This window comes from Chenopodium album, chromosome 15 (assembly GCF_948465745.1).
Source record: "Chenopodium album chromosome 15, dcCheAlbu1.1, whole genome shotgun sequence".
NCBI lineage: Eukaryota > Viridiplantae > Streptophyta > Magnoliopsida > Caryophyllales > Amaranthaceae > Chenopodium > Chenopodium album.
This window is the reverse complement of record NC_137848.1, coordinates 11,906,435-11,929,417: the sequence shown is the minus strand read 5'-3', so window position 1 is coordinate 11,929,417 and position 22,983 is coordinate 11,906,435. Positions and strand designations below refer to the sequence as shown.

General features: G+C 35.6%; 1 pseudogene; it reads left to right on the top strand.

Moving 5' to 3' along the window:
- Positions 1 to 18,644, top strand: part of LOC145580817 (wall-associated receptor kinase 1-like) — a 77,929-nt pseudogene extending 59,285 nt beyond the window's left edge.
- The last annotated feature ends 4,339 nt before the right edge of the window (positions 18,645 to 22,983 follow it).

Genomic DNA, 22,983 nt, shown 5'->3' with positions numbered 1-22,983 from the left:
ATCTTATTTTAAAAACCGGATTATTTACACATTTCGGATATTTTAATTAAAGCAAAATAATATTTTATTAATTATTTTAGATGGCTGAAAATTCCCAATATTTAGCTAGGGATTTCGGATTTTCCATGTATGGAAAATCTGATTTTCCTTGGTTATTTATGGTGAATAATTGGTATTTAACTAATTAATTAATTATTTATTCTATATTATTTATACAATTATTTTTTTCCTTAAAACCGAGCAAAATCTTCCTAAATAATCCTAGAGAAATCCGAAAATCTGAGTTATGGGAAACTCAAGATTTTCGGCCCTCTCTAATTATTTTAGGGGAATATATTTTGCTAAAATTGTATTTTTAATTATCTCCCAAAATCTCTTATTTTCCTTAATTCTATTTCTCCATCTTTTTAATATTTGATCATCAAATTCTCTTGCCTTTTATTCTTCTTAATTATTCCCCAAGTAATTCCAATTTCCTTATTATTTTTCATGGCAAACATACCTTTCATATTTAATTATACACAATCACCTTAATATCAAAACCTTCCTTAATTCTTTTACCCACTTCTCCAAGTAATCCCTTAAACCCTACTTGCCATAATTTTTCCCACATTCTCTTGCTATAATTCTTGCATGATCTAGCCTATAAATACCTCTCCATACCTCTCACATTCTTCACACCAATTCTCTTCTTTTCTTCTCCTCTTTTTACACAAATCATCCCGTTTATCTTTGAAGCCAATTTTCGGGCATTTCAGGTCATTTTTTGGGGTATTGATGTTTCATAGAAAATTGTTCCTCTCAAAAAATCCTTGAGGTTAGGCTCAAGAATCACACAATTTGGAGTTATATCGAAGGAGTTACAGCCTCTGCAAGTTCTGCCTATTCTTTCCAACGCAAATCCAATTCTTCTCTTTTCCTTGGTTTCTTATCTTTTCTTCTTCGCTTCTTTTATTCAATTATTATTATTATTATTATGGGGGATTTATAAAAATTATTATGAGTAGTTTTAATTATATAAAATTAGATTTTTAATGATGTTTATGAAAATTAATTTAAAAGGTTCATGTACATATAGTTGGGGAGTTTTTAATTTAATTATTGTGATTATTTGTTAACCTTATATTGATTAAGGTTATATCTATTTGTAGGGTGTGTTCGATCAAGATTATTGAGGTTCTTTTTGTATGTTTTTGCTAAGCAAGGATCAAGGTACGTTAGGTGGCTAGATACCCTGAAAGTGATTGGTTTGAATAAGCATGTTTGAATGATTTTATGATGATTGAATTGAATTGAATTGAATTATGATTTATGAAATAAAAGTATGTTTGAATAATTGGTTTCAATAATTAAATTTGAGTATTGATTTTATATCATGTTTTATATAATTAAAATTATTATTCATGTTTAAAAAGTTTGATTTTGAAAGCATGTGGAATAAAATAAAAAGGAGTTTGAATTATTATTATTAAAAGTTGGAATTATTGGATTTAAGGAGGATTTATTGAATTATTATTATTAATGCTTTACAAGCATGTTGGTAATCCCACTATGCGGATTTGGTTTATTGATAAGGTCTTGGACTTTGTATGACCAGGTCTTTCCTCAAGAATAGCCTTGTGATATAAGGAGACTAGCTTGAGGGGTGTGCACACTTGGGTGAGGAATTGGATTGAAAGGAATTGGTTTTAAAGGAATTGGATTTTAAAGAGGAATTGATTTATTGAATTGACTATTGATATTGATTATTGAAATTGGTTTTGGAATTTTGAGTTGGAATTTTTGGTTAGATTATTGGAAAGGATGGAATTGATTTCAAAAGCATGTTTGCTAAGCACTTATCGTACTTAGCATATTTTGCTAATCCGCATTTCTTATTTTGTTTTGGTTCGCTATGTTTACCTTAATGGTAAGCAGTGTTGACTAATTTCAGGTGGAGTCAATAATTGAGCACACGGAGTCCCGGGAATGGTTTCACCTAGATTAGGAAATGTTGGTCTTGTGTTTATTTTTGAGTACTCATGACAATGATTACTATTTATAGTCTATTATTAATAAGAGAAGAGTATTGAAGTATTCCGTTGCAAAGTATTGGTTTTGTTTAGTAAGTTTGAGTAGCCTTGTGTAATCACGCGGCGGTAATACGCCTAAGTCTATCTCTACGGTATAATTATACGTATTATACTAGTATTTCCGTAGAGGGAGATTTGATGGTGTTACACCCATGTAACCTATCTTCCCACTAAAGAGCTTAATAATCAAGGATGTTTTCCATGGTTGACGAAGCCTAGATTTTTCTTCCTTGGATAGCTTGATAACAGGGCATCTTTCATCATTTAGTGGGAAGATACACATGTGTTGACAATGGAATCTGTTAGGGTTCCGTTAAGTTTATTCAAAAAATTAAAAAAAAAATTAAAAAAGAAAAACCCAGCCACCACCTTCAACTGCCAGCCCCCTCCCGTTAGCCACCCTCCCCCTGCCGGCGGCCGGCGCCCAAAGTGTCACCCGGCGACTCTATTCCCCCTCCTCTACCTACGCAGCCCACCCCCTCCCTTATCCCTTTCTCGTTGCCCCAACCCCTACCCCGAAACCGGAAAACAACCCCCTCCCCATCCCCCCACCAGAATCGGCTCCCATTCCCTTCCCTCACCCTGAATCGATCCCCCCTCCCCTTCACTCACCCAAAACCGCCACCCGTAACCCTTAAACACCAGCCCGAAACCACCCTAATATAGTTCGCATTCTATTATTTTGGTGTTAGATTCTCAATTTATAGTTTAATGTTGTGCTTGTGCTATTAATTGCATAAGGGAATTGGGGAAAAATTTGTGGGGATAGGGTTTATGAATGCAATTTCTATATTTTAGTTATGACTTTTCAATTTGGATTTTTATGGTAGAACTTTAAAAGAATATAAATTGTAATTATATTTGATGATACTTAATTTTTGATGGGATTTGCTTAAATTGCCATAAAATTGCTGCAGGGTTCAATTTTTTGGTGTTAGAGCCTGTTTTGATTGACTGAACTGAGCTGAACTGAAATGAGCTGAATTTATTAGCGCTGAACTGAATTGAATATTTTATGAGAGGAGGAAATTAAAAACTGAACTGAATTTATTAGAGTTCAACTGAAGTGAAAATAAGCCAAAGAGAACAGGCCCTTATATCATCAATATATAGTTTAATGTTGTGCTCTTTATTGTACAAGCTTATTAGAGAAAAATGGTGGGAAAATAGGATAGGGTTTGAATGCATTGCTGTAATTTAGTTATGGCATTTCAAATAGTTTCTACATTGGACTTATGGTTTTACGAGTTAAGACCATGCTGCTGCATACTCCGCATGCATATATTACTAATCACCCCTTCTGAGAAACTCAGCTTACTTTTTTACTTTAAAGTAAGCTAAAATAGCACCAATACATGGAATTCGAAGAGGCAGAGGCAATTGCAATCTGATATTGCCTCTGTCATCACCATAGTTCTATCGACTTTAAGAACAATGCAATTGTAAGCATTTGGCTAGCGTTTTAATTTCCTCAATCATTCATGTCATGTTGTTGAGTTATCTTTATGATTTGTTATTTCCTTTCCTTATGCTTTGTAAAGTGGCAATAACTAAAGGAAAAATACTGTTTGATTCGGGTATATACACAAAGCTTATACTTCGTATATGTAGAGGTGTCAAATCGGGTACCCAGATGAAGTTTGGGTTGACCCACAATAGGTTGGGGTGTTTGAATCAGGTAATGACGAGTCATTTTATCCTAACAAACTAAATCAAGTCGGGTCAAGCTTAATTGTATAATATTCGAGTCAAATGTGGGTCCACGTATGGTCAAGGATAAATCGAATACGGGTCAAGTCAAATTTGGGTCGAGTCATATCGAGTTTAGGTGAGCTCAGAGTCGGATTAATTGGGTTTATTTGGGTCAAAATGGATTTAATAGACTTTGAATCTTGTCATTTCGAATTCAGTTAGATCTCAGTTCAAATCAATTCAGTTTTGATTAGATCAGTTTGAATCAATCATGTAATTTTAAACTCATTATTGAGCTATTTCTATATAAGTATATAAATTATCTTTCACTCCTATCAACCCTATTTAACAAGTGCTTTATTATTTCTCTCTTCTATTAACAATATAATATAACCCCCATTAACTACATTTTATATTTAAAATGCCCCTTTAGTCTCCAGTATAATCAGTAAGCCAATAACTAATTAACTAATAAGTTTTGGGCTAGTTTAATATGGTTATGGGTAGTTTTGGATCGGGTTGAATAAGGCTCGGGTAAAATGAGGTATTTCTCGAGTATAAATGATTTCCGATAAATTTCGTTTCAGGTTAAATTGATCCATGTCTTGAATTATCGGGTTTTATTGGTTTTGGATAAACGAGTCGATACCAAGTTTGGTTTGGATCGTAAATTACCGGGTAAAATCGATTTTAATTTAGCTTTGAGTGATTCCAGTTCGGATATGGATGAAAAATTTTCGGGACTAACCAGTTCGAAAACAATTCGATCGATTGCAGGTAAACCTTTCGGGTCGGGTCAGTTTTTGACAACCCTACGTATATGTATGTACAAAAGATTTGTATGATAACCCCTTTATCACAATGCATGGTTCCTACACCCAAGTGTACCATGCTTGGTACACCTACAAAGAACATAAGGCAAAATGAAAAGAACACGTTATTTACAAACGGAATATTTCAAATATATAGTTAAGATAACTACCAAATATTTTTTTACACCAAAATTAATGTGTAGATTTCAAAAATATTTACTTTCATCCAAATCATTTCCTTTCTTTCCACACACAAAAAAAAAAAAAAAAAAAAAAAGAAAAGAAAAAAACCTCATTAGAATAATTATCACTCCCTAAAATTATTTTATCTTATATATAATTTAAGATTTCATTTTTCAAATTCAAAATCGTAATTCAAAATTTAATTTATTTTTTTTCAAAATTTTATTGTCATTTGGCCATGTGTATTATTACTTGTGATGTTCTTTATATGATTTAATATTGTTCTTTGTCTAAAAACATCATGTACTTTATATTTGTTTGAAATGTATAACTAATTATTAACGTTATGCTATTTCATATGTCTATTTTGATATTATAATGATCTTTATTATATCTTTGTAATAAACTATTTTATATGTTAATGTTCTTTATAGTCAAATATTCTTTGCTTACAGTGAAATGTTGTTTGAATTGTGTATTTTTATCATGTTCAACTTTCACAATGTACTTTTTTCGTCACATAATATTCATTGTTAATTGTGAAATATTCTTTGAATTTTGTCTTTGAATCAAGATGGGTAAATATACATAATGTTCATTACATAATATAATCATGTTTATTATTAATATACAAATGTTCTTTATCACTAGAGGAGGTCCCAAAAGAATATCATTATCAACTTTCATGATCTTGAATTCAAAAAAAATAAAAAAATAAAAAATAAAAAAACAATTAGATGATAATAAATATACAAGATAATACATAATTAATGAGTAAATGGTATTGAAAATGAATATCACTAATTGCAGTTTTACACTTTAAAAAAAAAAAAAAAAAAGCTAATACCCGATCCTACGTGGACACTATCTAGGGAATAAGTTTCTAAAACGATGCAAAATAGGAATTAATTTTGATTTAAACAATTTCTATGAAAATTGTTCAAGTTAAAAACACCACTTAAAAATAATTTTAAATATCACTAATATAATATTCAAATAATTTTTAATATATATATATATATATATATATATATATATATATATATATATATATATATATATATATATATATATATATATATATAAGAAGGATCTTATAATGAAAAGGATGAGAAGGAATCTTGATCGTACAAATAAATCTAACGGTTCATATTTCACATGTGCAAATGCACATTTAGTACAATTATTATGCACGTTTAACTCAAAAATTATGCAGATTTATTTTTCACTTTTATTTCCTTTTGTCTATCGTTGACGAAATCTCTTTAACTCTCTTCTCCACTAAAACACATTTAGAGTTCTAACTTTTGATTTAGAGATGATTGAGAAAACAATTATGGACATGAAAGACGTACTTGCAACCCCAACAATAAGTATTCACTGACCTTAGTTAGATCATGAATTGATTCGTCTGAAGTATATTCAATAATATGCACACTTAATTATTTAAAAGATATGCACCTTTAGTAAAAAATACTTGCACATTTAACTCAATAAATATGCACATACCATCAATATATATATGCACAATAAACTTTAAAAGAATAATGCATGTTTAATTTTTAAAATTATGCAATTGAGATATGTTTGGTTTGTTGACAGAAACACGCTAATTTGAGTAAGTCAAACAAACACATGTTATAGCTTCGACTGAGTTTCCCAAGAAATCTCAAATCCATTTTGATCTACAAATGAAATAAATAAAATTGATGATTAATTTGAGTTTTAAATTTTTGATTGAGATTACCATCTTGTATTATTTTTTAAACAATACTTGTATTAATTATACAATAATTTACCCAGAAATTTAAGGGTTTGATGGAAGGGACTTGATTTCAGATGGGAGTAAGAAAGAAGAGAGAGAGAGATGGGAGTAAGAAAGAAGAGAGAGAGAGAAGGTGGGGAAAAAGATGACCAGGATGGAGAGAGATTGGATTTTTCTTGAACAAAATTGGGGAAGATTGATGAATATGGAGGAAAGAGAGGAGAAGTACACGTGAAAGAGAAAGAGAATTGGGGAAAAGAATTTTTTATCATTATTTACAGTTTTGCCAATAATGAGACATCTGATTAGAGCCATTAGATAATTTAATTTGAACGGATGAGATTACTTCTCATTATAAAGTCCTTCTTTAATCGTATTTCTAAATTGATTGTCTTTATTTAGACATACTAGTCAAGTAATTAGAAAAACCCGAAGAATACTTCTCAATCTTATATTTGTACATACAATCCACAAAAAAAAAAAAAAAAAAAAAAAAAAAAAAAAAAAAAAAACATACTAGTCAAGAATTAGAAAAATATATAAAGGACGATGACAACTTATTGATAATGAAACCTAGTACAAATTTTAGCTAGACAATGCACGAGAGAAGACCTTGACGCATATGGGGTAAAAGACCCTCCAAATTTTTGCTAGACAATGCACTCAAGGTATCCCCAAACAACAAAACAAACTTATAAGGTTCTTCTTCACCACTTCAAATTTATAAGATCCTTCCAAACAAATAAGTGAACATATATATATCCCTTCCAGATAATTTTTTTTTTATTTTTATTAAACTGAAATTATTTTTGCCTAGGTGAAATTATTTTTATTGATTTTCTAATATATTTTTCATTAGAGTTTACTGGATTTTATTTTTTATAAGGTGAACTATTTAGGCCTAAGTGTAAAGCAATTTCAGTATGTGTAAAGCAATTTCAGTATGACAATATTTTTGCCTTTCAAACTTTAATTTAGAGTCGGGAAGATAGACCTCGATTTAGTTGACGCCGTGCAAAGGACGATTGATAGTTCATCTTTACATGCTTTTAAGTCTCTACACTGCCAGACTGCCATACTATTATTATTCTTAAGTTCTCTCTCTAAAATTGAAATACACTTTCACGAGTTCATCACATAGTTTTCGATACAAAAATAATCACAAAAAGATGTTGAAAGGGGAATTTGGTTGGGGTATTTCTTTGTTGCTAATCGTTGTTTAGCAACATTGTTGTCTTCACCACACCAAACTATAGGCCAATGTTATGACGGATGTAAGGGAGAAACAAAAATAAGAATGTATAACAAGAACACACAGATTTACGTGGTTCACCAATTATTAAATTGGCTACCTCCACGGACAGACGAGAGAAAAATGTTTTATTGATCTTGAGGATCTTTTCCAGATTACAGATTATATATTACAAAGTGATATTGAATATCCCCATTCAATATCCCTATGAATATATCCCATGATTATCCCCCATGAGTATCACCCTATGAAATACTACTCATGAAATTGATGAATGAATATGACTAATTCTAAGGAGTATTTATAGACCTCCTAACCTTGGAGCCCAAGGTAACTTTATCAAGCTTGATGCCCAAGTATAACACTTGGTGCCCAAGTATTACCAAGATTGGTGCCCAAGTAAAATACTTGGTGCCCAAGGTAGACATATTATATGTCATACAATCTTATTCAAGGCACAATTTAACAATCTCCACCTTGACTTGAATCCTCTCACAAAACCGGATGCATTGATCACAATGCCCAGACTCTCCCTGCAACCAGATTTGTTCCAACAGACAACCAGACCAGATTTGCCCCGTAGGACACCAGATTAGCTCGTAAGAGCTCTAGATTAGCCCCCGAGGGCTACTAACAACCTCGAACATTGAGTAAGTTCAAACAATGTTGAAACTTACTCTGCGGAACCGGCTTGGTGAACATATCGGCAGGATTATTAGCAGTACCTACCTTCTTCACCTTAATTCTCGTCTCTCTTTACAAGAAATGATATCTGACATCAATGTGCTTAGTTCTCTCATGATGTACTTGATCCTTGGCCAAGCATATTGCACTCAGACTGTCACAATACACCGTTGCCTGATCATGATGTATTCCCAAATCACTGACTAGTCCTTTTAGCCAGATTCCCTCCTTAGATGCTTCTGTCAAGGCCATGTACTCTGCTTCGGTAGTAGATAAAGTCACCGTAGGCTGCAAAGTAGCTTTCCAACTAACAACAGAACCACCAAGAGTGAACACATAACCAGTCATAGACCTTCTACCATCTACATCCCCAGCATAATCGGAATCTGAAAAACCTGTAACTAAGCATGCCACATCACTACCATAAATGAGACCAACATCAGTCGTACCTCTAAGGTAACGAAAAATCCTCTTCACTGCCTGCTAATGCTCCTTACCAGGGTCACTCATGAACCTACTGACAACACTGACAGCATGTGCAAGATCCGGTCTAGTGCAAACCATAGCATACATCAAACTCCCTACTGCACTAGCATAGAGAACTCCAGACATGTACTCCTTATCCTCAACCGACTTAGGCGTAAAAGCAACCGACAAATGAACATTGGTCGCGCTTGGAGTATCTATAGACTTAGCCGTTAACATGCCGAATCTAGACAAAATCTTCTCAATGTAACCTTTCTGTGATAAGAAAAGTTTCTTTTGACCCCGATCCCTATAAATCTCCATGCCAAAATATTTCGAGCCGCACCTAAATCCTTCATTTCGAACTCGGCACTGAGGAGACCCTTCAACTTCTAAATATCAGACTTGTTCCTTGCAGCTATCAACATATCATCTACATACAGGACTAAGTAGATGAAAGACCCATCCGCCAACTTGTTGTGGTATACACAACAATCATACGGACTCCTATTGTAGCCTAGCTCCACCATGTAGCTATCAAATTTCTTGTACCATTGCCTGGGAGATTGCTTTAGCCCATATAAGGACCTTTTCAACTTGCAAACAAATTCTTCCTTTCCCGGAACTTGAAAACCATCTGGTTGGGTCATGTATATATCCTCTTCCAACTCTCCATGTAGAAAAGTTGTTTTAACATCTACTTGCTCAAGCTCCAAATCCTGATGTGCAACCATTGCTAGTAGTACCCTGATTGAAGTATGTCGAACCACAGGTGAGAATATCTCATTGTAGTCTACTCCTTCCCTTTGTGTGAACCCTCTTGCAACTAATCGAGCTTTATACTTGATCCCCTCCTCAGATGTTATCCCCTCCTTTTTCTCGAAAACCCATTTACAAGTAACAATCTTTCTCCCTGGAGGCCTATGAACAAGATCCCAAGTCTTATTCTTATGAAGTCACTCAATTTCGTCTCCCATTGCAACAAGCCAATGGGTAGACTCCGTACATGTAACCGCTTCGTTATAAGTAGATGGCTCGTAGACATCTACTTCTTCGGCAACCTGTAGTGCATAAGCCACCATGTCTTCAAAACCAAACCTATTTGGAGGTTTCCCAAAATTCGCCCTTTTAGAGCGATCCAGCACTAGACCAAGCTTGTTCAAAATTGGTGTTGAAGAACTTGGCGCTTCAGAAATATTGTGTTGAACATCTTCTTCCTTTTCCTCATCACTCTCATCATGAGTGACTTGCTGCTCCACTTGTTTGTCAACACTACCACAATCTGATCCAATTGTGGATTTTACAGTAGGGCTAAACATATAATTTTCATCAAAGACAACATTTCTACTCAGTATAACCCTATTCTCCGATGGAGACCATATTCTGTATCCTTTAACCCCATCTCCATACCCTACGAATACTCCCCTTTTTGCTCGTGGTTCTAACTTACCCTCATTTACATGATAATAAACATTATAACCAAAAGCTTTCAAAATTGAGTAATCAGCAGGCTTACCAGACCACACCTCATAAGGTGTTTTGAGGTTAATTCCAGTATGCGGTCCACGGTTGATCAGATAGCATGTCGTACTGACTGCTTCTCCCCAAAACCTTCTAGTCAATCCAGCATTAGAGAGCATGCACCGAGCCCTCTCCAAAAGTGTCTGATTCATTCGTTCTGCTACACCGTTTTGCTGTGGTGTATCCCTCACTGTATGATGCCTAGCAATCCCTTCATTCTTGCAAAACTCATCAAAATCAGACCAACAAAATTCCAGACCATTATCAGTTCGTAGCTTCTTGATCTTCTTCCCAACTTGATTTTCCACTAACGCCTTCCATTGTTGGAATTTCTTGAAAGCTTCACTTTTGTTTTTCATTAAGATCACCCAAGTCTTTCTTGAAAAATCATCAATGAAAGACAAAAAATATCTGTGACCTCCCAACGATTCCACACGTGAAGGGCCCCAACAATCCGAGTGAATATAATCAAGAGTGCCTTTAGTTCTGTGAATGCCTTTAGGAAATTTGCTACGATGTAATTTCCCAAAAACACAATGCTCACAAAAGTCAAGGTCCATGACCTTATGACCACCTAGAAAATCTTCCTTGGAGAGGATTTGCATTCCTCTCTCACTCATATGTCCAAGCCTCATGTGCCATAACCTGGTCATATCCCCTTTCTGCACTTCAGATGAAGCAACCGCAACTGAACCTGATAGAGTGTACCCTTGTAGAAAATACAAAGTACCACGCTTGACACCTTTTAAAACCACATTCGAACCCTTGCAGACATACATTACTCCACCTTCACCCCTGAAACTAAAACCTTTGTTGTCTAACATGCTAAGAGAAATCAGATTCTTAGTCATTTGTGGAACATGCCTGACATTGTTCAAAGTGCAAAAGTTACCATCATGTGTCCGGATCTTGATAGAGCCTATCCCAATTGCCTTGCAGATTTCACTATTGGCCATTGAAAATTTTCCCCATCTACCTTCTCGTAAGTAGTAAACCACTCCCTACGTGGACATATATGATATGATGCTTCAGAATCTAGAACCCACACATCAGTATAATGTGTTTGTTCACCTGCAACTAGAGCTATGTCATCCTCAGAATTCGAATTCTCCTCTGCTACAGCAGCAGAGCCAGACTTTTCTTGGGATTTAATTCTCCTAGGACATTCCCTTTTCCAATGCCCCTTTTCTTTATAGTAATTACAAACATCAGTTGGTTTAGGACCCTCCTTGAAACTTCCGGGTTTCTTATTTTTCCTTTTCCCGGCATTTCCATGCCCCTTACCTCCACTGGCCATTAATCCAGAGGCTTGATTGTCTGTACCTGTACTGCCAGATGCCTTATGGCGTAATTCCCTAGTATGAAGAGCAGATCTAACTTTTTCTAGGGTCACAGTATCTCTACCATTAATGAAAGATTGCACAAAATTTTCATATGAAAGTGGTAAAGAAACTAACAGTAATAAAGCTGCATCCTCATCATCAACCTTAATATCAATATTATGCAATTCTAGCAAAATTGTATTTAATTGATCTAGGTGATCTCTGAGAGGTGTACCTTCATTCATTCGCAGACTGAACAGACGTTGCTTCAAAAGCAACTTGTTGGTTAGAGACTTTGTCATGTACAAACTCTCCAATTTCAACCACAGACCCGATGCGGTTTCCTCCTCCGCGACCTCGGTGATGATATCGTCTGCAAGACACAACATTATTGTCGAGTGTGCCTTCTCTTCCAAAATGGCCATCTCAGCGGTTTCCGGACCCACTGACTTCTTTGTTAATGGTGCCCACATCCCTTGTTGCTTCAGCAACGCCCGCATCTTGATCTGCCATAGGCTAAAACTATTTCTCCCCGTGAACTTGTCGATTTTCACATTCACCCCGGACATCTCCCTCACTAAGATTGAACCTTAGCTCTTGATACCACTTGTTATGACGGATGTGAGGGAGAAACAAAAAATAAGAATGTATAACAAGAACACACAGATTTACGTGGTTCACCAATTATTAAATTGGCTACCTCCACGGACAGACGAGAGAAAAATGTTTTATTGATCTTGAGGATCTTTTCCAAATTACAGATTATATATTACAAAGTGATATTGAATATCCACATTCAATATCCCTATGAATATATCCCATGATTATCCCCCATGAGTATCACCCTATGAAATACTACTCATGAAATTGATGAATGAATATGACTAATTCTAAGGAGTATTTATAGACCTCTTAACCTTGGAGCCCAAGGTAAACTTTATCAAGCTTGATGCCCAAGTATAACACTTGGTGCCCAAGTAAAATACTTGGTGCCCAAGGTAGACATATTATATGTCATACAATCTTATTCAAGGCACAATTTAACAGCCAAGAAGTTGCTTCTGTTACAAACTCACAAATAGCCCTTCCTAGCTGTCCTGACAAGTGTGGCGACCTCGACATCCCCTATCCTTTCGGTATAGGGGACAAGTGCCACTACGATCACCCTAGTGACGGCTTATTCTACAATATCACTTGTAACGACGATAGTAAGCAAAAGGCCCCCTCGTATCCAACTTATGGTGGTGTATTAAGGTGCTAAAAATCACTCTAGATGGCGAATTCAGGGTAAGTAACTACATTTCATATTTGTGTTTTGACAAATTCGGTCAGGTGACCGGTAATCATACATCCTGGATTAGTATTTCAAGATTTGCTGTTTCAACAACCCAAAACATAGTTGGTGCCATTGGGTGCGACACCATGTGTTCTCTGGAACAAGGATGAATAGTACAAGTGGGTTTGTATCAGGGTGTATAACAGGGTGCTTTAACCAATCAGATGTCAGTAGTAAATGTGAAGGCATCGGTTGCTGCCAGGCCTCCATTCCGGACGGAGTAACCAACATTACATTAGAAGCTGATACTATCTTGAACCACAAAAACGTACAAGAGTTTAACCCGTGTAGCGTTGCATTTGTGGTGGCTAAGGATCAGCTTCAACAACTACACTCTGAAATGCCTTTCTCTATTCAGTCTATTCTAAAAAAAGATGTCTCATATTTCACTGATTCCAGCCAATTATTATTTCCAATGGTATATAATTGGTCAATTGGAAGTAAAGATTGCAAAAGCGCGCAAGCAGCTGGGGAGCAATTGTTGTGCAAGGGTAACACTGTGTGTGTTGATGACTTGCCGGGGCAATGGGGTTACCGGTGCGTGTGCAAACCTGGCTTCCAGGGTAACCCTTACCTATATGATTGTCAAGGTAATCCAACTTGTCCTACCTTTTCTCGTAATTCCAATCAAAAATAAGTTGGGAGTACTTAATTTTCTTTCTTTATTACTGGACTTACTTCATTTATCATGTTTGTTAATGTCTATCAGTAAAGTAATAAAGTTATTTCTGTGTGGTTTTATATCAGATATTGATGAATGCGCAAACAATAGCTTGAATAATTGTGAAATACAAGAGTATTGTCACAACAGTCCCGGAAATTATGACTGTACATGCCCAAAAGGCTACCTTGGCATGGCTACGAAGGACAGTCCTTGTAATCGATATTCAGCAAGCCAGAAGAAATTATTATTAGCAATTAAAATCATACTTGGTGAGTATATATTATTAAGTCTTCTTTGATCTTTCGACCATTTTCTTTTATCACCAAATCTTCCGTTTTTACATTTAAGTGTACACTTTTTTTTTTTTGAGGCAAAAATAAGGGTATTTGACTTTTTTCACTATTTACATAATGATTTTGACTAGATTAACTTACTAATATATATAAAAAATATTATTGTATATTTTCATAATATTAATTTCCTATAATTATATAATGTATATTTTCATAATATTAATTTCCTATAATTTTACTAAGATATAATTAGATAAATTAATGGTTAAAGTCGTGTCCCAACATATGTGTTTGGTGAAAATGTAATACTTATTAAAACATGGAGTGAGTATCATTAACCATTATTTTTTAGTAGCCCATCTTATGTGTTGTTGGCCACATTATGTGGCTGATTGTAAAAGTAAAAAGTAACTTTTAAAAAAACGGGTGTACAATGATTATTGTACATCATATAACTAATATGTAAAGCTAAACTTTTGGCCAGGTCACGAGACATCAATGTTTGGCGTTCCAACTTTTCGTCAAGTGTTGCGTCACGTTGGATAGATTTAAATAGACTTCATAAGATAAAAAATTTAGTTTAGAATTATATTTGGATAGAATTTTAGGATAAAATTGTTAGTTTAGAGTTTTATTTTCGATAAAATACCAATATTTCAGATGTACAAATTGAATTACAATTTTATTTAAAAAAAAATTAGATTATAATTCTCAAAATTTATCATATAAATTTATTTTTTATATTATAATATTTTTTAGAGCGAAGGAATTAGTTCAAAGCGTAAAACATCCATTTATAATATATAGGGGTGTAAATGAGTCGAGCCAAGCCGAGTACTACCTAGTCCATTATAAAAATAGTCTAAAGTGATCCAAAGTTACCCCTGAAATTAAAAAAGTTAATTCAATATGCATAAAAGTAACTCAATACAAATAAAAATTATCTACAATTTATTAGCAAAGAATCACATTTTAAATGATTAAAAATCAATTATTAGTGATTGAATGTAATTAAATTACCTTTATAAAACTTTTCTCGTAGTCTATTTATATAAAAATTATACTCTCTCCGTTTTTTTTATTTTTTTTATTTTTTTTATTTGCATCACTTTCCTTTAATGAATGTTTTTTTTTTTTTAATTTGCATCATTTCTATATATAATAACTTTATACTATATTTTATTATATCTCTCTCTCTTACCTTAAACTCCACTCAAATAACTTATCATTTCTCTCTCTCATGGTCCTCACTACTCTCTCTCACATATATTTTACTTTTATGATCCCCACATTACTTTTACCATAATAAATTATTCATCCACTCACATTATTATATTATACCAAATTCATCCAACTAAAACTCCGTGCAAACACAAGTGATGCAAATAAAAAAAAACGGAGGGGGTATTATGTTTAAGGTTATTCAAAAAAAAGACAAAAAGTTACCTTAAAATTAGCTATAAGTTACCCTTATACTACTCGATGTATACTAATATTAATGTAAACCGGGTGTATACAAAAATTTTTAACCGACCCATTTAATACTGACCGAGTAACTCTTATAATACTAACAAAGTAATCCCTCTAATACTAATGTAATATTGGCCAAATAACCCTATAACAGAATAACACTGACCGAATAACCTATACAACACTAATGAATTAACCCTTAGTATGAAAGTTTTACACTTATACCCTTTAACCATTATACTCCGTAGAAAAAGCTATATATCTTTCGTGTATGTTACGCCGCGACTTCCCTCCATTATTATTGGCTGGATATATATCGACACGAAGAAGCAAGGCTGATGTTAATTCTGGTCTCAAATACCTTTCTCTATTGATTATTCTTCCTTTCTTTCATCCGTTGACGGCGTCAACTTTAAAATTCTAAAATCATTTGTCCCACGTGTATTTAGTACACCTAGTTTGGGTGGGGTCAGGTCACCATCCAAGATCAAAACGAATGAACCAGACCAAGGTGCTCGTAGTATAATACTCCAGTGGACAAGCCAATAATTGTGCAAAAACTTAAATGTGAATGGAAAAAAAAAGTGAGCAAAAGTGAATTAGGCATTTGTAAATAGTATTTCTATTTTCTTAATAAAAAAAATAATAACTATCTTTTTTTTTTTTTTTTTAGAAATATATAACTATCTTTTTTACCCATATATAAAAAATATAATCATGATAAAACTTATACACTAAGGCCTGTTCACTTCAACTTAATTTCAGTTTAATTCAGTTCAGTTCAACTTCAATCAGTTCAGTTCAATTCAGCACCAATCAGTTCAGTTCAATTCCAAGCTCTTAATTTCCTTCTCTTATAAAATATTCATTTTAGCTCAGTTTAGTTCAGTTCAGTTCAGCTCCAATCGGTTCAGTTCAGTTCAGCTCACCTCAGTAAATGTGAACAAGCCCTAAGTATGTTTTTTCTTCATATTATTGAATAGAAAATAAAAAGTTAGAGAGAAATAATAGAAATAAATGATAAACTATCTAAATTAATGAAAAATATATACAGGAAATCAAAGGAAGTTGAAACAAATGTTGTTGATGATTTGTGTTTTTATATATGTACTAAGGCCCCGTTTTCTTCACCTTATTTTTGCTGAAATGAAATTATTTTTACTGAAACAAAATTATATTTGTTGAACTTAAATTATTTTTACTGAAGTTAAATTAATTTTGCTGAACTGAAATTATTTTTGCTGAACTGAAATTATTTTTACCGATTTTCTATTATAATTCTTCTTTAAGAAAACTGTATTTTACTGAATTGAAATTATTTTAACTGAAATGAAATTATTTTTACTGAACTGAACTTAATTTTAATGAACTGAAATTATGTTTACGTAATATTATTTTTTAAGGTGAAGAGAACAGGGCCTAAGTGTAATATAAATATTTTGTTAAAAAAAAAAAGAGTAAAGATATGAATTAAATATGCTCAATAATTCAAAGATTGATTAATGTCAATGCAGCTTTATTATAAGAATAAACTAAAACTTCAATCAGCCAATTATACTAATAAAAATGGAGGAATTGTATTGTGTTTTTCTTAGCTTATAAGTTAGTTCCTTTCCAACAGAAAATACAGATTAATACGGGAATTTATAAAACAAATTTTCCAATAGTAAAGTAACTATATTAATCCCTGAATTATATATCATTGTTAGGGTGTTGGAGGGCATCATTTTTTCTTTGTTGGCTGGCTTTTGGTTCCATTGGCAACATGGAAACAAAAAGATGCAAAAATTGAGGGAGAAATGCTTTCAACAAAATGGCGGTCATATTTTACAGCAAAAACTTTCAGGACGAGATGTATCAGTTGGTAGTATGGTTAGTATGTTCATAATTGAACAACTTCTGAAGGCCACAGATAACTATAGTGATAGTAGCATCATTGGTCGCGGAGGTTTTGGCATGGTTTTTAAAGGAATACTACCAAACAACCAAGAAGTCGCCATCAAAAAGTCCCTCAAGGTAGATTCTACACAAGTTGAGCAATTTATAAACGAGGTTGTTGCCTTGTCGCAAATCAAGAATAAGAATGTGGTGAAGCTCTTAGGTTGTTGCTTGGAGACAGAGGTACCGTTGCTCGTTTATGAATATATAAGTAATGGTACATTGCACGATCATTTGCATGATGAAGGAAAAGTAGAATCTTTTATTTGGGATATTCGCTTAAGAATTGCAGCAGAAGTTGCTGAAGTCTTGGTCTATTTGCATACTACAATTTTGATACCAATAATTCACTGAGATATTAAGTCTGCAAACATACTCTTGGATGATAAGTGCACAGCAAAAGTCACTGATTTTGGAGCTTCTAAGCTAGCTCCGGTAGATCAAGAGCAGTTATGAACTATGGTTCAAGGGACATGTGGTTATCTTGATCCAGAGTACATGCAAACTGGTGAGCTCACTGATAAGAGCGATGTTTATAGCTTTGGTGTTGTTCTTGTCGAACTACTAACTAAAGAGAAGGCGATATCTTATGCTAAGCCGGAGAATGAGAGATGCCTTGCTGTATTCTTTCTTAGGAAGTTAAGGGAAGATCGTTTGTTTGAAATCCTTGATGAAAAAATTGTAAGTGATGGTTCAATCGAGCAACTTAAGGAAGTTGCTAATCTTGCAAGGAGGTGCCTAAAACTTAAAGGAGAGGATTGCCCAGCAATAAAGGAGGTCGCGAGAGAGCTAGAAAGGATAATTACAGCAGGTATGGCTACTCATCCATGGTCGTCGTCAAACAACACCATGTTACTCCAAGAAGAGAGTGAATATATCTGCTTGGTGATAAGGCGGATGATTTCAACAATGGCGGCTATGAAAACGACGGTAGGAACTACTCTTCGAGCAGCCAAAGCAGAGTTGTGCAGTTGGTGCCTTTGGATGATGGGAGATGATCATTATGCTTGACCTACAATAATGGTTTACTTAATTAAGGATGTATAAAAAATAGAAATTGGGTAAGTTCGTAACATGACCTGATGTTTGAAAAAGTCTGAGCTACATCTATATATATATATATATTATACACAGTTATAAAAATGTATGTTTGTAACATGTTAGATGTACTACTATCCCACTATATTGTTCTTATTACATGGAAATAGATGGAGCATGATGAATCCCTTGTTTAGCTATGTACTGATTGAATAGCAGAGTTCACAAGCTAAGCTTGTCATTTGTGCTCTTACTTGATTATACAATATAAAGTAATCTAGAATCAATAATCTAGCGTCTTAAACTTTATGTATCAAAGCTAGATCAAGATCAGAGTTGCAACTAATATTGTTGGAAAAGGGGATTCATGATAATCTTTTATGGACAATTTTCACGGGAATTAATAAGCATAAATAAAAATAGTAAAAGTGTATTGAAAATGTAAATTTATATTGGGCATGCAAACAAGTAGAGAGAGAAAGTAATAAAAGTACTTGAAAAAGCAAAATTTACACGGAAAATTTAAATTTGCACAAATATTGTTGCAAATTGGAGCGAATTTTGGTAAAAATTCGATATTAATGGTACTTGAAAAAAGCAAATGGGACTATCAATTTGGGGGTTAAAAATTGGTCATAAGGGACTATCAATAAGGGATGAGGGAGTACAATAAAAGAGGTCCCAAATTAATTGAATATCATCATTAACTTCTGTTTTGGGTAATTTTTACCCATGCCACGTGGACCAACCAGCAGGCGACATGTGTTAGCTCAAGATTAGTCCAAACTGGACCTATCCCTACTTGACACGTGGCATTCCCATAATTTAGGAGAAAAGGCGGCTTTCAAAGCCCAAATCCCGAGAAAGCCGTTATTCGACACATCCCATTAGAATTAGGTTAGACTGACGTAATCGGGGGCACATTTATCGATGACCCTATAAATAGGGAGATTTCCCCCATTTAGGGGACATCTAAAATTCATTTTATTACAACCTACCCTACATTCTCTCACATCAGAGAGAACACCTGATCTCGGAATCCAAGAAAATCTCACCTTTACCTTTTCACACTTTTTACATTCTCCATCACGTTCTAACTTGATCGTCGGAGGCGGAGCTCCTACCAACTGGAGTCTCCTTGTTTTGCAGGTACAGAGCGCGTCGAACCAATCTTCGAGCTGTAACTCTCCCGAGGGACAAAAACACCCAAAACATTTGGCGCCGTCTGTAGGGAGAGTACCTCTATGATGGTTCAAGAGTCTGTACCGCCACCTGAAACCAACCAGCCTACTATCGATGGGGAGGTCCATACGGACAATGATTCAGATAACGATTGCGAGGTCGAAACTTATGTGGCCCCTGATGGGTCACTCACCTAAAAGCGCCTCTGTCCAAGAGATAAGCTGGAATGGAGCAACAATGAAGCTGGTGCCAGCAAGTCAGCTGGGTCATCGCCTAGGGACACCCAGGCAGCGTGGGGTCAGGCTCTAGTCGCCCGAGACGAACTCATGAAATTCATGACAAGTTTTAAGGGTGAAATCAAGGACCCGATCAACAAAAGGACGGCCATCTCTAGCAAGGGTCAGTCGGCCAAGAAGACTCCTCAAGCTGTGAGGAGAAAGCCAGTTAGATATAGGCAACCTACTCCACACCTAAAGGAGAATACTACGCCTGCCATTGACTGGTCCAAGATCCTTCTACCCCAAACGGGCAAAAGGAAAGTCATCCGAGCTGTTCAGTCGGATGGCATCTAGAAGACCTTCTCCGATGCTCGACAAATCATCGAGCACAACTGAAGCCAGCAGCTGTCTGAGTTAGCCTCTACATCAAGCTTTCCAGATAGCTTCAAAAATACATCTGCATGAAATTCTCCATCCTTGCATAAGAAGCATACAAGCGGCAAGTCTGCCCATTCTGGCCCTCAGATGATTGGACCAGTCCCGTATGTGCCTCAGAAGCACCTAATGGCCTACATCAACCTTATGCACATGCAGGGGTTGGAGGACACTATGTGGTGCCGATGCTTCCTGGCTACCCTGAAGGGCATAACCCAACAATGGTTTGGCAACCTGCCAGCCGAATGCATTGATAGCTTCAGGAAGCTTGCCTTCCTATTTGCCTCCAACTTCTCAATGAACATTCCTGCCAAGAAAACAAGTCTCGACTTAAGCACCATACGGCAGGGAGAGAGAGAAGGACTCCGCTCTTACGTCAGGCGGTTCAATCTGGTGAGAATCCAGATACAAGGACTGTCTAACGAGGTAGCCTATACAAACTTCTTCAAGGGTCTGAAGGATGGGTCAACCTTTAAGTTTGACTTTGTCCGAAAGAGGATCTTCACCCTCGGAGAGCTTTATTCAAGCCACCGACCTCTACTCATCCAGCCATCAGTCAAACTCCAAGAAGTCTGACAAACAAAAAGAGAGTCGGTTGTCATTGAATGTAAGGTCGCCAACCAACTGCTTGGTCGGATCCTTATAGACACGAGTAGCTCCTCTGACCTCATCAGGTACAAATGTCTGCCCAAGTTGAAGTACAAGTTGGACAACCTGTGCGACGTCTCCTATCCTTTTGTTGATTTCAGGGGAGGGGTCGTGCACCCAGTTGGACAAATAAATTTAGCCATCCGGCTGGGGGAGAAGGGAAAAGGGCGACATATGATCGTCCGATTTTTGGTGGTTGAAAAGTTGACTGCCTACAACATTATTCTGTGACGTCCCACTCTAAATGAGTGCAAGGCCGTGATCATCCCAGCTCTCATGTTATTAAAATATGAAAAGGATGATGGCTCTATTGGCTCCCTGAACGGGGATGAAAAGACGACAAGGGAGTGTTACCTCTCAAACGTCAAACCAACGGCTGCTAAAGGCGGACATGTAAAGGAGCCAATAGACCTTGACAATGTCAAGGACTCTAACTAAGCCCCATCAGTAGTCAGAAAGTAAAGAAAAGCTGATCAGCTGGTGGAGGTGAAGAAAGAGAAAAAATAGCAATCACTGACCGGGGAATAGTCAGATGAGCTCCGTCCCCAGCCGACTGGATATCACATTGATATTCCTTTGGATGACAACTGTCCAGAGCGAACTGTTAAGGTGAGAACAACTGCCTTTGAAAGGTTGGGTGCAGATTTGCACCTTCTGCTGAAGGAATTCAAAGACATCTTTGCCTTTGAAGTGGAAGAGCGCTAGGAATTAGCCCAAATCTCGCTGTCTACAAACTCGTCGTTGATCCTAAAAAGAAGCCCATCCGACAAAAGAAAATAAATCACGGCGAGGAGAGAAGTCAGGCGGCAGCTGTCGAGGTCAAAAAGCTGTTAGACGCTGGATTCATTCGACCATGTAACTTTCCTAACTAGATTGCAAATGTCGTGCTTTTAAAGAAGCCGAATGTACCTGGCGAATGTGTGTAGATTACACTGACTTCAACAAGACATGTCCAAAGGACAGTTACCCGCTTCCAAAGATCGACAGCCTGGTCGACTCTACAGCCGGGCATGCCTTGATGAGTTTCCACCAGATACCCCTGTGGAAAAAAGATCAAGAGAAGATGGTTTTCGTCACTGATCAGGGGTTATTCTACTATACTATGATGCCGTTTGGCTTAAAGAATGCGCCTACTACTTTCCAACGGATGATTAATACTGTCTTCATTAATCAGATTGGAAGGAATGTAGAGGCGTACATTGATGACATGATAGTCAAATCTAAGCAACAGACGGATCATCTTACTGACCTCCGAGAAACCTTTACCACACTCAGGTCGTACAAGGTCATGCTCAATCCCAAGAAGTGTGTCTTTGGTGTTGAGTCTGGGAAGTTTCTCGGATTCCTGATTGATCAAAGGAGGATGGAGGCCAACCTAGAAAAGATACAGGCAGTCATTGACATGAAGCCACCCCGCACTGTTAAACAAGTTCAGAAGCTCACCGGTTGCCTGGCGGCATTGGGAAGATTTCTCAACCGGTCAGGTGACAAGTGCCTCTATTTCTTCCAGGAAATTAGGAAGAAGGCGAGGTTTGAATGGGGGGATAACGCTGAGGCGGCTTTTCAGATGCTGAAAGAACATTTACACTCTTTGTCAAGGCTTGTTAGCCCTCTGCCCAAAGAGACACTTTACATGTACCTAGATGATGTGGATTTAAACCCCTTAAATTAAAAAAGAATCTAAAATACAAAATAAGAATAAAGCTTCGTTCTTGATAAGAAATTCGAACCAAAAATGATTGAAAGTAACTGGATATGACCTTGAAAACAACCACTCCTGAAATGAATTCAATGCCTAATCAAACTACTTAGACTACTCCTAGAACTAAGTATTTTGATGAAAAAATCTTAGACTACTCCTAGAACTAAGAATTGCACGTTCTACTTATCAAAACAACTCCTTGAATTGAAAACTAGCAAGAAAAGGTTTAAGCAAAGCTAAACAATTTTTATTGAAATTAATCTGATTTTCTATGTCTCTAAGAGCCACAAA